This window comes from Adiantum capillus-veneris, chromosome 17, assembly GCF_014529385.1.
Source record: "Adiantum capillus-veneris isolate H3 chromosome 17, ASM1452938v2, whole genome shotgun sequence".
In the NCBI taxonomy this organism is placed as follows: domain Eukaryota; kingdom Viridiplantae; phylum Streptophyta; class Polypodiopsida; order Polypodiales; family Pteridaceae; genus Adiantum; species Adiantum capillus-veneris.
The window spans coordinates 13,818,662-13,831,211 of record NC_140947.1 but is presented as its reverse complement, the minus strand read 5'-3'; the positions used below and the strand labels follow the sequence as shown (position 1 = coordinate 13,831,211).

Below are 12,550 nucleotides of genomic sequence, written 5' to 3'. Positions count from 1 at the left end.
GAAACAATTTGTCTGGAAATTTTGGTGATAAGGGAAAAAAGAAGATGCGTTGCCATTATTGTAAAGCTAATGATCACTTGATTAAGCAGTGTCCTAAGTTGAAGGCCAAAGAGGCTAAGAAGAAAGAGGGTGATTCCACTGCAAATGCTGGTTCTACTACAAATGCAGCCATTGTTGAGTCTTCTGTGAAAGGAGACTGTGATGTTGATGTTGATGTAGAATGGGCTTTTAGTGAAGAGTGCACTTACAATCCTGTTGTCCATGATGCATGCATGTGAGTTGCTGCAGATTCACATGTGTGGTATTTTGACAATGGTGCTACAAAGCACATTACCTCACATCATGAATTGTTCACCTCTCTCTCGAGTCTATCCCTCATGGGAATTCAGTCACTTGTGCCAACAATGCCTCTTATTCGGTTCAGGGAGTTGTAAAGATTGTGCTTACTGCTGCAAATGGCAATTCTTTCACACTTGTTGATGCAATTTATAAACCTGGGATCAAGAAGAATCTTTTGTCTGTATCTGCACTTGCTAGAATTGGACTTGTAGTCAAATTTGTGGATGACAGATGTACAGTTCATGATCACAATTTTGGTGATGATATTGTTGCATACGGCCTTTTGTGCCATGGGCTGTATAAGCTCACTTTTTATGACAAGTGTGGAAAAAATTTTGCAAATGGAGTTGCAGATTCAAGGGCTGTTTCAGATGCAAAATTGTGGCATGCACGTTTTGGGCATCCAAATTTTGCCAGTTTGCAGAAATCTGATATGGTTGCTTCTTTGCCACCTCTTGAAGCACCTGTCAAACATGTTTGTGAAGGTTGTATTTTGGGTAAAATGCAGCGTTCTAATTTTCCAAAGGATGGTGCAATTAGGGCCACATGCAGGTTGTAGCTTGTGCATAGTGATGTTTGTGGGCCCATGCAAACTCTGTCCTTGGGCAATTACCTTTACTTTGTGAGTTTTATTGATGATAACTACAGGCATGCATGTGTATTTTCGCTTAAAGCGAAGTCCAAATTTTTTATGTGCTTCAAACAATTTTTGGCTATGGCTGAAAATGTATCGAAATGTACTATGGGCACCCTCCGTTTCGATCGAGGGGTGGAGTATATGTTTCATGAATTTAATGCATTTCTGGCTAGTCGTGGGATAAAATGCCAATGTACAATGCCTTATACACCTCAGCAAAATGGTGTTACTGAGAGAAAAAATAGGTCACTTACGAAAATAGCATGATGTATGGTCAAAAGTCAAGCTTTGCCGCATTCTTTTTGGCTTGAGACCATCATGTGTGCCACTTATGTACTTAACAAGTGTCCTACGAAAGCTTTGCAGTCTGTTACTCCATATGAAGCATGGCATGATAGAAAGCCTTCTATTGAGCACATTGGTCCCAATGAGGTATATATTGCTAAATTTAAGGCTGATTTGAATGCTACTTTCAAGATGAAAGATTTGGGGATGTTGCATCAATATTTGGGCATACAGTTTAAGCAGTGTGATGGTGGTATTGCCTTGTGTCAGAAAAGTTACATAGAGACATTGCTATGTAAGTTTAGACTTGAGGATTGTAAACCTATTGCCACCCCCATGGAAAGAGGTTTGAAGTTGATTCTACATGAGGCTGGCGATCCTGCTGATGTCACTCTTTACCAAACTGCTATTGGCTGCCTCATTTATGTATGCAACACCAGGCCAGATATTCATTTTGTAGTCTCACATGTTAGCAGATTTATGCATAGCCCAGGGTCTAAGAATTGACAGGTTGTCAAGAGGATTTTATGCTACCTTAGTGGCACTTTACATCATGGCTTGTTTTATCCCAAGGGGGGATCATTGCCGCCAGATTTACATACTTTTTCGGACTCAGATTGGGCTAGTTGTTCTGACACGTGAGTGTCCACAAGTGGTTTTTGTTTCATGCTTGGCAATTCATGTATATCATGGTTGAGCAAGAAGCAACCTACTGTGGCCACTTCTAGTTGTGAGGATGAGTAAAGGGCAGTCAATATTCATAGCTATGGCTGAGTGTGTATGGCTCAGACGCCTTTTGGTTCAGACCTTCCTTTGGCTATCTATCCTTCCTTTGCACACTAAGAAGACACTCTCAATTGTGTGCCTTGAGCTTCCTTCGCCTTCTCCAAGCTGTGTGCGTTTCTCTACAACCTAATTCCAATAATTTGATCCTCCCGGGCTTAGTGTGAGCAAGAGTCCAATAACACATGCCTGCTCACTTTCTCAGATTTGGGTGAGATTTGGTGAGTGTGAGCAAGAGTAAAAATACTTTGGGAGAGGTCGTAGATTTTGGTCTGCTCAAAATTTCCATTCGGTCTCATTCTAGTCTCCGTTTCCACTGCATGTAGTACTATACATGCAATTTCGTCCTTTTGCACAATTTTTTTGTCAGTGTCATTTATGCATAACATGTCACTTACAATATTCTTTGGGTTTTGCTATATATCATGTGTTGGTCTCGCTTTGTTTATCCTCTTTTTGGGAAGTCTTCACATCACGTGCATGCACTCGCCATGGTTGAAAACAACACAGATGTGTTCAAGATGTTTGCTGCTACTGAGGGTAAATTGGATGGGGACAATTACCCAATGTGGGCTTACATGATGTAGAATGTTCTTGTGTCAAAGACGTTTGGAATGTTGTGCAAGGCATGTCATTGATGTAGGTTTAGATTTTGTGGATATAGCTGATGTTAAGGATGTTGCAGGTTTTGGTGACAGGATGGTTGTTGCCAGAGCTGTTTTGCCTACGACTGAGCAGTCTCATTGGGATGTTTGATATGTGCAAGCTTATGCATTAATTGTATTATTTGTGAAGCAAACCATTTCTCCTTATACTCGTTTAGCTAAATCTATAAAATAGGCTTATTCTAGATGGTCTTTATGCAAGCCGCTACTGCGTAAAGAACTGGAATTGAAGATTATGCATGAGGAAGATGACATGAAAAATTTCCTTGCTCGTATCAAAGATATTAATGAGCAACTCATTTTTGCAGGCAACGTCATTTTTGATAGTTCCCTGGTACAAAATGTTCTTGATGCATTGCCTGATTCTTACTAGACTTTTGCTAGTACCTGGAGACTTATGACCCAAGGAAATCCTGATATTTTCAAGTTTGATGCATATGCATATTGTTGTTGCAAGAGTCACTTTCAAGAGATAACAGGGATAAAAAACGTGCAATTGAACATGCTTTAATTGTTGCTCAAAGAAAAGGTGGTAACAACAATGTAGCCACTACTCATGGTTCTTTGACAAGGGGTGTTTCCAATGCTTTTGCTGGCAACACTTCGTCTAGGAATTTTGGTGAAAAAAGACAAAAAGAAGATGCATTGCCATTATTGTAAAGCTAACGATCACTTGATCGAGTAGTGTCCTAAATTGAAGGCAAAAGAGGCCAAGAAGAAAGAGACCGGTTCCACTACAAGTATAGCTATTGTAGAATCTTCTGTGAAAGGAAATTATGATGTTGATGTAGATGCAAAGTCGGCATTTAGTATTGAATGCACTTATAATCCTTCTTTCCATGACACATTCACATATGTGGTACTTTAATAGTGATGCTACAAAGAATATTACCTCTCATCATGACTTATTTACCTCTCTCAAGGATGTCCCTAGTGGGAATATAGTCAATTGTGCCAACAATGCCTCTTATCCGATCAAGGGAGCTAGAAATATTGTGTTGAATGCTATGAATGGAAATTCTTTCACACTGGTTGATGCACTTTATGTACTTGGGATCAAGAAGAACCTTTTGTCTGTATCTATACCTGCTAGACTTAGTCTTGTTGTGAAATTTGTGGATGACAGATGTACAATTCATGATCTTAGTTTTGGTGATGAAATTATTGCATTTGGTACTTCGTGTCGTAGGTTCTATAATCTCTCTTTGTATGATAAGTGTGGGTAGAGTTTTGCAAATGCAATTGTGGATTCAAAGGCTATTTCAGATGAAAAACTTTGGCATGCACGTTTTGAGAATCTGAATTTTACCAGTTTTTGTGTTTGCAAAAATCTGATATAATTGCTTCTTTGCCGCCTCTTGAAGCACCTATGAAGCATGTTTGTGAATGGTATATTTTGGGTAAGATGCACTGTTGAAAGTTTCCAAAAAGGATGGTTCAGTAAATGCTACATGTAGATTACAACTTGTGCATAGTGATGTTTGTGGGCCTATGCAAACTCCGTCCTTAGGCAATTACCTATACTTTGTGCCTTTCATTGATGATTACTCCATGCATGCATGGGTATATCTGCTTAAATATTAAGTTCAAAGTGTTTATGTGCTTCAAGCAATTTTTTGCTATGGTTGAAAATGTATCTAAATGTACTTTGGGCACCCTCCATTCAGATCGAGGGGGGGAGTATATGTCTCATGAATTTAATGCATTTCTAGCTAGTCGTGGGATAAAACACCAATGTACAGTTTCGTATACACCTCAACAAAATGGTGTTGCCAAAAGGAAAAACATGCTTCTTATGTGGAGATGACATGGTTTATGGTCAAGAGTCAAGCTTTGCCACATTCATTTTGGCTTGAGGATATTATGTGTGCTACTTATGCACTTAACATGTGTCCTAGGAAATCTTTGCAGTCTATGACTCCTTATGAAGCATGGCATGGTAAGAAGACATACATTGATCACATGCATGTTTTTGGTTGTTTGTCTTATGCTTTGGTGCCACAAACACAACACAAAAAATTGGTTGACAAGGTTGTTAAATGTAATTTTTTTTGTTACAATACAGAGAGCAAAGGTTATAGGTTATACCATCTGCAAACGAAACGTATCTTGGTGTCATGAGATGTTGTATTTGTGGAAGATTCTATTTAGACTTTGTTGTCATGTACTAGAGACAATAATGTAAGATCACACGACATTTATGATAGTTTGTTGCCTCTCTTTAATGGTGAACTCTCGAATGTAAATTCAGATGAGGAAAATGTACAACCTATGGAGGTTTTATAGATCAGCCTATTTGTGATGCAAATGTACATGATGTACTTGATGTGGAAAGGGCTGAGAATGAGTAGGCTAGAGGTATGCCAAAATGGCTAGTGCATACTTTGCGTGACAATAAATTGGATGCATCTTTGTCTAGTTGTGCACATTTAGGTTCTTGCCATGCATTAGATGTCTATGCTTTGGCTATTTCTAGTTTATGTGATGTGGAGGAAGCCTCTATCTTTTGATGAAGCACATAATTGGATGGATGTTATGCAATCAGAATATGATGCACTTATAGAAAATGACACATGGATTTTATGTGATTTGCCTCCTAGCGAAAAGGCCATTGGTACGAAGTGGGTTTACAAGTTGACGTGTAAGCCGGATGGTGAGATTGATCGCTATAAGGATCAACTTGTTGCAAAAGGTTATGCACAACGGAAAAGCATAGATTATGAAGAGACATTTTCTCCCACTTCTCGTATGACTACTGTGCATTTTCTATGTGCATTGACAGATCATTTTGGATAGGACATACATCAATCATTCATTTTTATTTGCTTTCTTGAATGGTTATATATTTGAGGAAGTTTATGTAACGCAGTGGTGCTTGATATGAGAAAGCTGACACTTATTTGGTTTTACGACATATTTGTAACAGTCCCAACAGAAAGCACCTTGTATGCAGGGATTTAATATTTACGTAATTACCACAACTTTTGTGTGATCACAAGGTCTTACAGAAACATTTACATGATTACACTTAACATGATCACAAAGAATCCGGTTTAGAGCGACTTGGAAACCCACTAGAATCCTGCCGGGCTTTTAAGTTTTCTCTTCGGGCCCGTCGAGCTTTTATGTTTTCTCTGTGGACCCGTCGAGAAAACTGAAAATCCTGGCAGGGCCATAGAATTATATATATAGGGCCTTGATCGATCGAGCCCACTGGGAGTTATTGTTTGAGTCATCTTGAGAGAGAGAGAGAGAGAGAGAGAGAGAGAGAGAGAGAGAGAGAGAGAGAGAGAGAGAGAGAGAGATATGACCGTCTTTGTAGGTACGTCGAGAGGAGAGAGGGAGAGAGGGGATCGTATGGGAGCGTGCTCTGTATCGCAATGTACGACATTCGTGAAATACCTAACCACACGAACCGGGTATGTGTTTTGTGTGTGTATGCGTTGTGTGGTAGCGTGTCTTTTGTCATATTGCACAACATTCATAAGGTACCTTACCACACAATGGTAGTGTGTGTGTAAGCTATCCTACGGAAGAGTGCTTACCACGGGGGCATCACTTCGGTGATGTGGGGAAGATGGTTTCCTTGTGGTAAGTATTGTTCTACTGTCTACATCCTACATCGGTAACGCGACGAGTCTAGTATCCTTATGGTAAGTCAAATTCCCTTCCCTTTCCCAAAAAAAAAAAGAGCATTAGTTGGTAACGTGGCTACAATGATGCTCGTATGCAAGCCATTATTTCGGGCGGCACTCGATCGGTAACACGGTTAATTGTGTTTTGTTTGTTAAAAGCATCCGTTTTTGTATAAATATGGCGTACAGGTCATTAACCCGGCCGTATAAACATCATATAATTTGTATGTGCATGTGCATTTAATTTTTTTAAGTATATGAAATACTTGGTCAGTAACGCGGCTGTGAAGAGTATTTCATATACAAATGTTTGAATTGTTTGATATTGTTGTTTTTAAGTGTTCTTATGAAATTATATGCTAGCTAATCATATTCAAAAGAATGCCTTATTCATCAATCATCTCTATTTTCAATGCTATATTTACATAAATTATATGCAAAAAAAGTATTTTCACAAAATTTGCATGTTAAATATTCGTTTGTATCTTTTTAAAGAGCATCAATCATTATCGCTATTTTAAATGCTACATTTACATAAATTCTATGTAAAAAAGTGTGAGAACACAATTTGCATATCTTGCTAAAGAGCAAGACATTCTTTGCAATTTCCTAGCCCGATTTGTATACTTCCAATGTTTTAAATGAGATAAAATAAAATTGACAATATATACATCACGATGCATGTATTTTCCAGGAGGCTTTGATTGTTTTAGATTTTTAACATGTTCTGTTAGATCTGGACAATTAGGAATGACTTATATTTATTGTATTTTAGACGAGCAAACATACCATTTAAAGTCAAAATGATTATCAACCTGAATAAATATAATCTTACATAATTTTTTGAAGTCTTTAAGTTGGTGTGTGCTTTGTTTAAACTAGTGTGAGAGCGCACGGTGAAAAAGATAAGTTAAAAATTCACTATATGTTGAAATGTTCCAGATTTTTAACATGTATTGTTTGACATGGATGAAGTTCTTATAAACCACTTATTTGATCTGCATCTTACATGTGTAATAGATTGCAGTTTAAAGTGAAGATTGTTTTCAATGTTTATCAATATTTTCGTACACATTTCTTTAAAGTCTTCAAGTCATGGTTGAGGGTTTGCCTGAAATAGTGTGAGAGAGTTAGTGTAGTGTGCAACCATGAATTTGTATTTGATATGTTATTTTTTATTGTCCAGTGCTAAAATGACACTAGATCAAAAGAAAAGTAGTATGCATGCCATTTGAAAAGAATAAATTTTGGCAATATCATCATGTGCTAATGATCACATACAGCAGATTAGTGAAAGCGACATCTTCATCAAAGACCTCACTAGCGCTATATGGGAGAACACAGAGCGCAGGCTGCGAGGTGAAGACCAATAATACAAATTGTTGATTCCAGCAAGGATTTGAGAATTTGACCCCCACCACAAGGTTAGGACAGTCTTGGGCAATATGAAAGTCTATTGCAGAGACTTAAAGGAAGATATCCCTCCTGCCTACTACATGTCAAAATTAGAGCTCTGGGATAAATTGTGGGAGGAACAGAAGGTCAAGATGAAGCGTGTGAAAGTGCAGGACCAAGAAGCCTTACCCAAGAGATTGAAGATGGCCTAAGATGTGCAAACAGCTTTGGGAGGTCGATCAGATGCTAGCGGCACCGGCACAATCATGTACACGGCTTTGAATGCCAAGTGCGCTCATCTTGTCAGCATCCCTCACGAGAGAAGCCTTACCCAAGAGATTGAAGATGGCCTAAGATGTGCAAACAGCTTTGGGAGGTCGATCAGATGCTAGCGGCACCGGCACAATCATGTACACGGCTTTGAATGCCAAGTGCGCTCATCTTGGTAGAAGGTACGAGGGTTGGAGCAGGCTCCTTTGGTGTGTGCACATTGTACACCATCAAAGGCATCTCTTTCTTTCCAGACCACATTACATATGTGGAAAAATGCTACGAGGGAGGGAGTGAGGAAAATTTGACTGCTTTTAGACAGAGCAAGGAATGCAAACACTTCACCCCTCCATTGTAAGATGCATTGGCTTTACCACCTAAGCTCCTTGGATCACAATATTTCCATACTACAATCGGGGTTACCGTGGGGGACATGATGTGCCACTTGCCATTCGCCCACGATATGTTCAGACGCCACATGCACAGGCTACAACACGGCAAGAGGTCATTGCAGTGTACCAAATCGATTTGTACAAGAGATAGAGACGGTGTGGATCAAAGCAGTGATTGAGCAGATGCTAGCCATTTGTCACGCCTTAATCCGATGACGTTGCGGTTGCCCACTCGGCCGGGATAGTGCACAATGACCTGCACCCGTTTAACATGATGTTGGACTTTACTTGCACAATAAACCCCATGTCGGCATCATTGATTGGGGAATGATGCTCAAAACACTAGCTAAACGTGCGTCAATAAATTATCTGCATCCAAGAAAACAGTTGGACTCTGCAGTTTTGGAGGCACAGAGAGCAAGGGGATGCAAAGATGGCTACGCGACGGCGGATTGCTCCAAAACTATACGATCCACGATGCACAGATGCATACACAAAATTGAGTGACATTTATGCATTGAGTTATCTATTTGACATGTTGATAGATTTTTGGAGTGCAGCCAGGAAAGTTTATTTTCCAGAAGAATTTTTTTACCACCCCGACCAAGATGTTATTAGGGCCATTCAGATTAAAGTAGTTTGTTGGTCGAAGTTAAGAGAGCGGGAACAAAGAAGAAATGCATCTGGTGTTTTGATATTTTTCAAAGAACATTTAAAGATAGACCCTAATCCTGTCCAACAACTGCTTGTTGAACTTGCGCATCTTTTTATTCGATCTAAACATTTTTATGATATACATTTGTCTTGTCCGGGGTATTTCATTCTTATTGAAGTGTATTATCTGTTTTGGAGTGGTTCACACCTCCTTGAGTCAACTATCTTTAGCCATTTCAAATTTGTCGTGTTATGTACGGGGTATTTTAGATTTGCCTTGTGGTTCAATTTGGTCCGACAATTGTGATTTTGTTTAGTTGTATCAGTTGTGATTTGATTTAGTCGGCTATGACATCTTATGTAGTGAATGAGATGCTGCTACCTTGTGCATTTGTGAGACAGTTGAATCGTGAGAATATATATTTGTCAATAATATTGAATATTTTTCTATTTGTTCATTGTAGCTCCAAGTGAAAATGGTCAATGAAGGACAAGTTTGTGGCACCCAATTAGTGTGTGATGATCAACGACAAGTTGTTGTTAATGCAATCCAGTGCATTTTGAGAGTCGTCGGCATAGCAAGCGACGTACACTGCTCGACGACTCTCAAAATGGTAAAATCCAAACCACATGCAATGGAAAGAGATCAATAAAGAAGTGAACAAGGACATGATCAAAACAATATGACGCAGAGATCAAGAAAGGAAGGTGGAAGGTATCAAAGTGCCTCCATGATGCGATCAAAGAAAACGCTGAGAGGATCTACTTGGAAGTTTATGGTCATTCACTACACAATGCAGATTGTGCATTATATTTTGCAAAAATGTTATATTTTCACTTTGTGCAACAGCGACCAATAGATTTTTTGTCAAAGGAGACAATTGTTGCCACTCATGACATCAGGGATAATTGTGTCACTTTCACCTGAGATGAGCTGGCATTGATAGTGGAAGGCGTCAACTACAGTTAAAGAGAGAGAAAGATATTTACACGACATAATTGGCAGAAAAAGATGCAAAAAAACACGGCTTTTTATAGCCACCCAAACACCCCAACCCTCACAGGTCTGGATGGAGAAAAGCATTCACCGCTTAAGCCAAGACGTTGAAAATCTCACACAGTAAGTGAATCCTCTGCCTGTACAAGGGACACACATCATCCACCTTGTCCTGCATCCAGATTTAGTCCGAAGCATCCTCATCTTCCCAGTGTCCAGTTTGCTACAAAAATTTTGATGGATGGAGTGGATATTATACATTGACATGTGGTCATTATTATCACTTCGTCTGTCTTATTCGTTAAATGCAAAATAGTAGGCGTGTTCACAAGATATTCCACAAGGAATATATATTATGTTTGGCATGGCAAATGAGTATAAATTCAAGCAAGCCTGCCAAGATACCCCTAGAACAATTAGAAATCTGTTTGGTGACCAAGATGCTGCTTCAGAGCAACACAATTGAGATCAACAAACTATATATAATTGCAAATATAAAGCATTGTATATGATCAAAACACACTGAATACAAGGTCTTTAATATTGGTTTTTGACACGATCTTCATTCTACTCTCAAGCTATATTGAATCTGTGAAATTGTTATCTGGTTCTAAGTCTGAGTGTTGTGGATCTCCTTGTAATTCAACCTCCACATCTATTATGAGATTGTTTTTTATTTTGTCTATAGTGCATTGAGATACACCAACATTGAACTCTTCTTCATCTTCGTTTTGACAATCATACAACTAGGTTGGCATTTCCTCCTCGTAGCAAGCAATTTTGATATGATTCAATATCTTTTTGTTGCAAAACATATACACGAATTTTTCCGCTCTGTCTGCTAATAGTCTATTGCGAATAGTGTTGGAAACATACTTGTACGGGACTTGTACATACTCCAATTTCTCTCTGAACTTGAGTTTGTTGCACATTGAGCCAGTACTCTCATTGCAAGGGGATGTAAGGTCGAGTAATGCTCTCCACCATTCATCATCCACCACTTCCATGCAGGTTGCTCTTTTGTCATTACGTGTACAAAAGCATTCGCAAAAGGACTTTTTTAAAATCTAAATACACTCATTTCTTTGATGCAATCAATTTGGTCCTGAACGTTGAAGTAGAATGTGTTCACCACGTGATAGAAATTGTTGACCACCTCTGTATTGGAAATCATTTAGAATCTAAATTTTAATACTCCTGATCGAGCATGTAAGCCATGCTATGGAGTGGATTATGAGCGCTCTTCCACCTTGCATGAAAATACTTGGCCAAAATTCTTTGCTTTTTGCCAGAGAATGGTAGTCACCACTCCTTCTCTACTACAGACTCTTTCAGCTCTTTGGGATTTCCAAGACTCTGTTGGACTGACCACCATGTCATCCACACTTTGCCCAAATTTGGTGCCCTTTGATCAAGGTTGCGAATTGCAGACTAAATGGGCATCATTACATGGTATGCATCCATTACACTCTTCCACCAAGCAACCTTGTTTATGTCGCCACGTAGACATATAATATTATCTTTCACTTTTTCTTTCTGCTCAAGCTGCCATTCATCAAAGGTCGTGCAATTGAATGTGTCAATCACAACGCACTTATTACGAAAAAATGATTCCAATGTATAAAAATGTGTGCAGAATTGAGTTTCACCAGGAAGTTTCAACATCACTGACATGCGCATTCTATACAAATCGAGCACTCTGTCGTTTCAAGATAAATTTCACAACCTGGCACGCTGTGTCAATTATTTTGGCAAACCATGTGGTTTCTTCGCTAGTGTACTAATCCTTCAGCACTGAGTTTAAGCTATGCGTATTACAACCATTGACAAAAATATGTGAAAAGCACTTCTTTATTAATTTACTAGCGTTTTTACAACTCTTTGCCTTGTCCATGACTACTTGAACGACATGTTCAACACCAATTTCTTTAATTACATTAATCAAGACCTCATAAATATATTTGCCACTTTTAATTACACCAGAACTATCAATCACCTTTATAAATGTTTCTTCCCTTGGACAAACCAGCATTACATTGATCAACGGTCTTCTTTGAACATTTGACCAGCCATCACTCACAATTGTGCATCCTGAAAGTGAAATATTCCCAAGTATTATTTTGCCAACACGCTCTTTGACTTCAATGTAACATTTGTCCAAGAAAACATTTCCTATTGTGTGATAAGAAGGAGCCGAAAATCCTGGGCCAAACTCGCCGATTTTCTTCCAAGCAGCCTTTGAATGATTGCTGTCTACCATGACCAGAGCACTTCCAGTGAGGAATATTGCTTTGGCGAGTGCAATTTATGCTTCTTCTAGAGATTGCACTCGAAAGCTCTGATGTAATGATTTTTTACGCATTTGACTAAGTGCACCTTCATTGTGACACTTAAGAGGAACGCTCCTTGAAATTTCCTCCCCTACGCAGACTGTTCTCCAAGGTTAGTTGGCGTCACCATAGGATCATCAGAGTTAATATTTGGCTCTGACTACTCTT

At 38.9% G+C, this 12,550-nt stretch overlaps 1 protein-coding gene across 1 annotated transcript in view; it reads left to right on the top strand.

The window, feature by feature from the left end:
• Window positions 1–3,085, top strand: part of LOC147436833 (uncharacterized) — a 41,005-nt gene extending 37,920 nt beyond the window's left edge. Inside the window, exon 8 of the transcript XR_015184769.1 lies at window positions 2,730–3,085. The gene's annotated coding sequence lies outside the window, so the exon portion shown is untranslated. The remainder of the gene's footprint in view (window positions 1–2,729) is intronic.
• The last annotated feature ends 9,465 nt before the right edge of the window (window positions 3,086–12,550 follow it).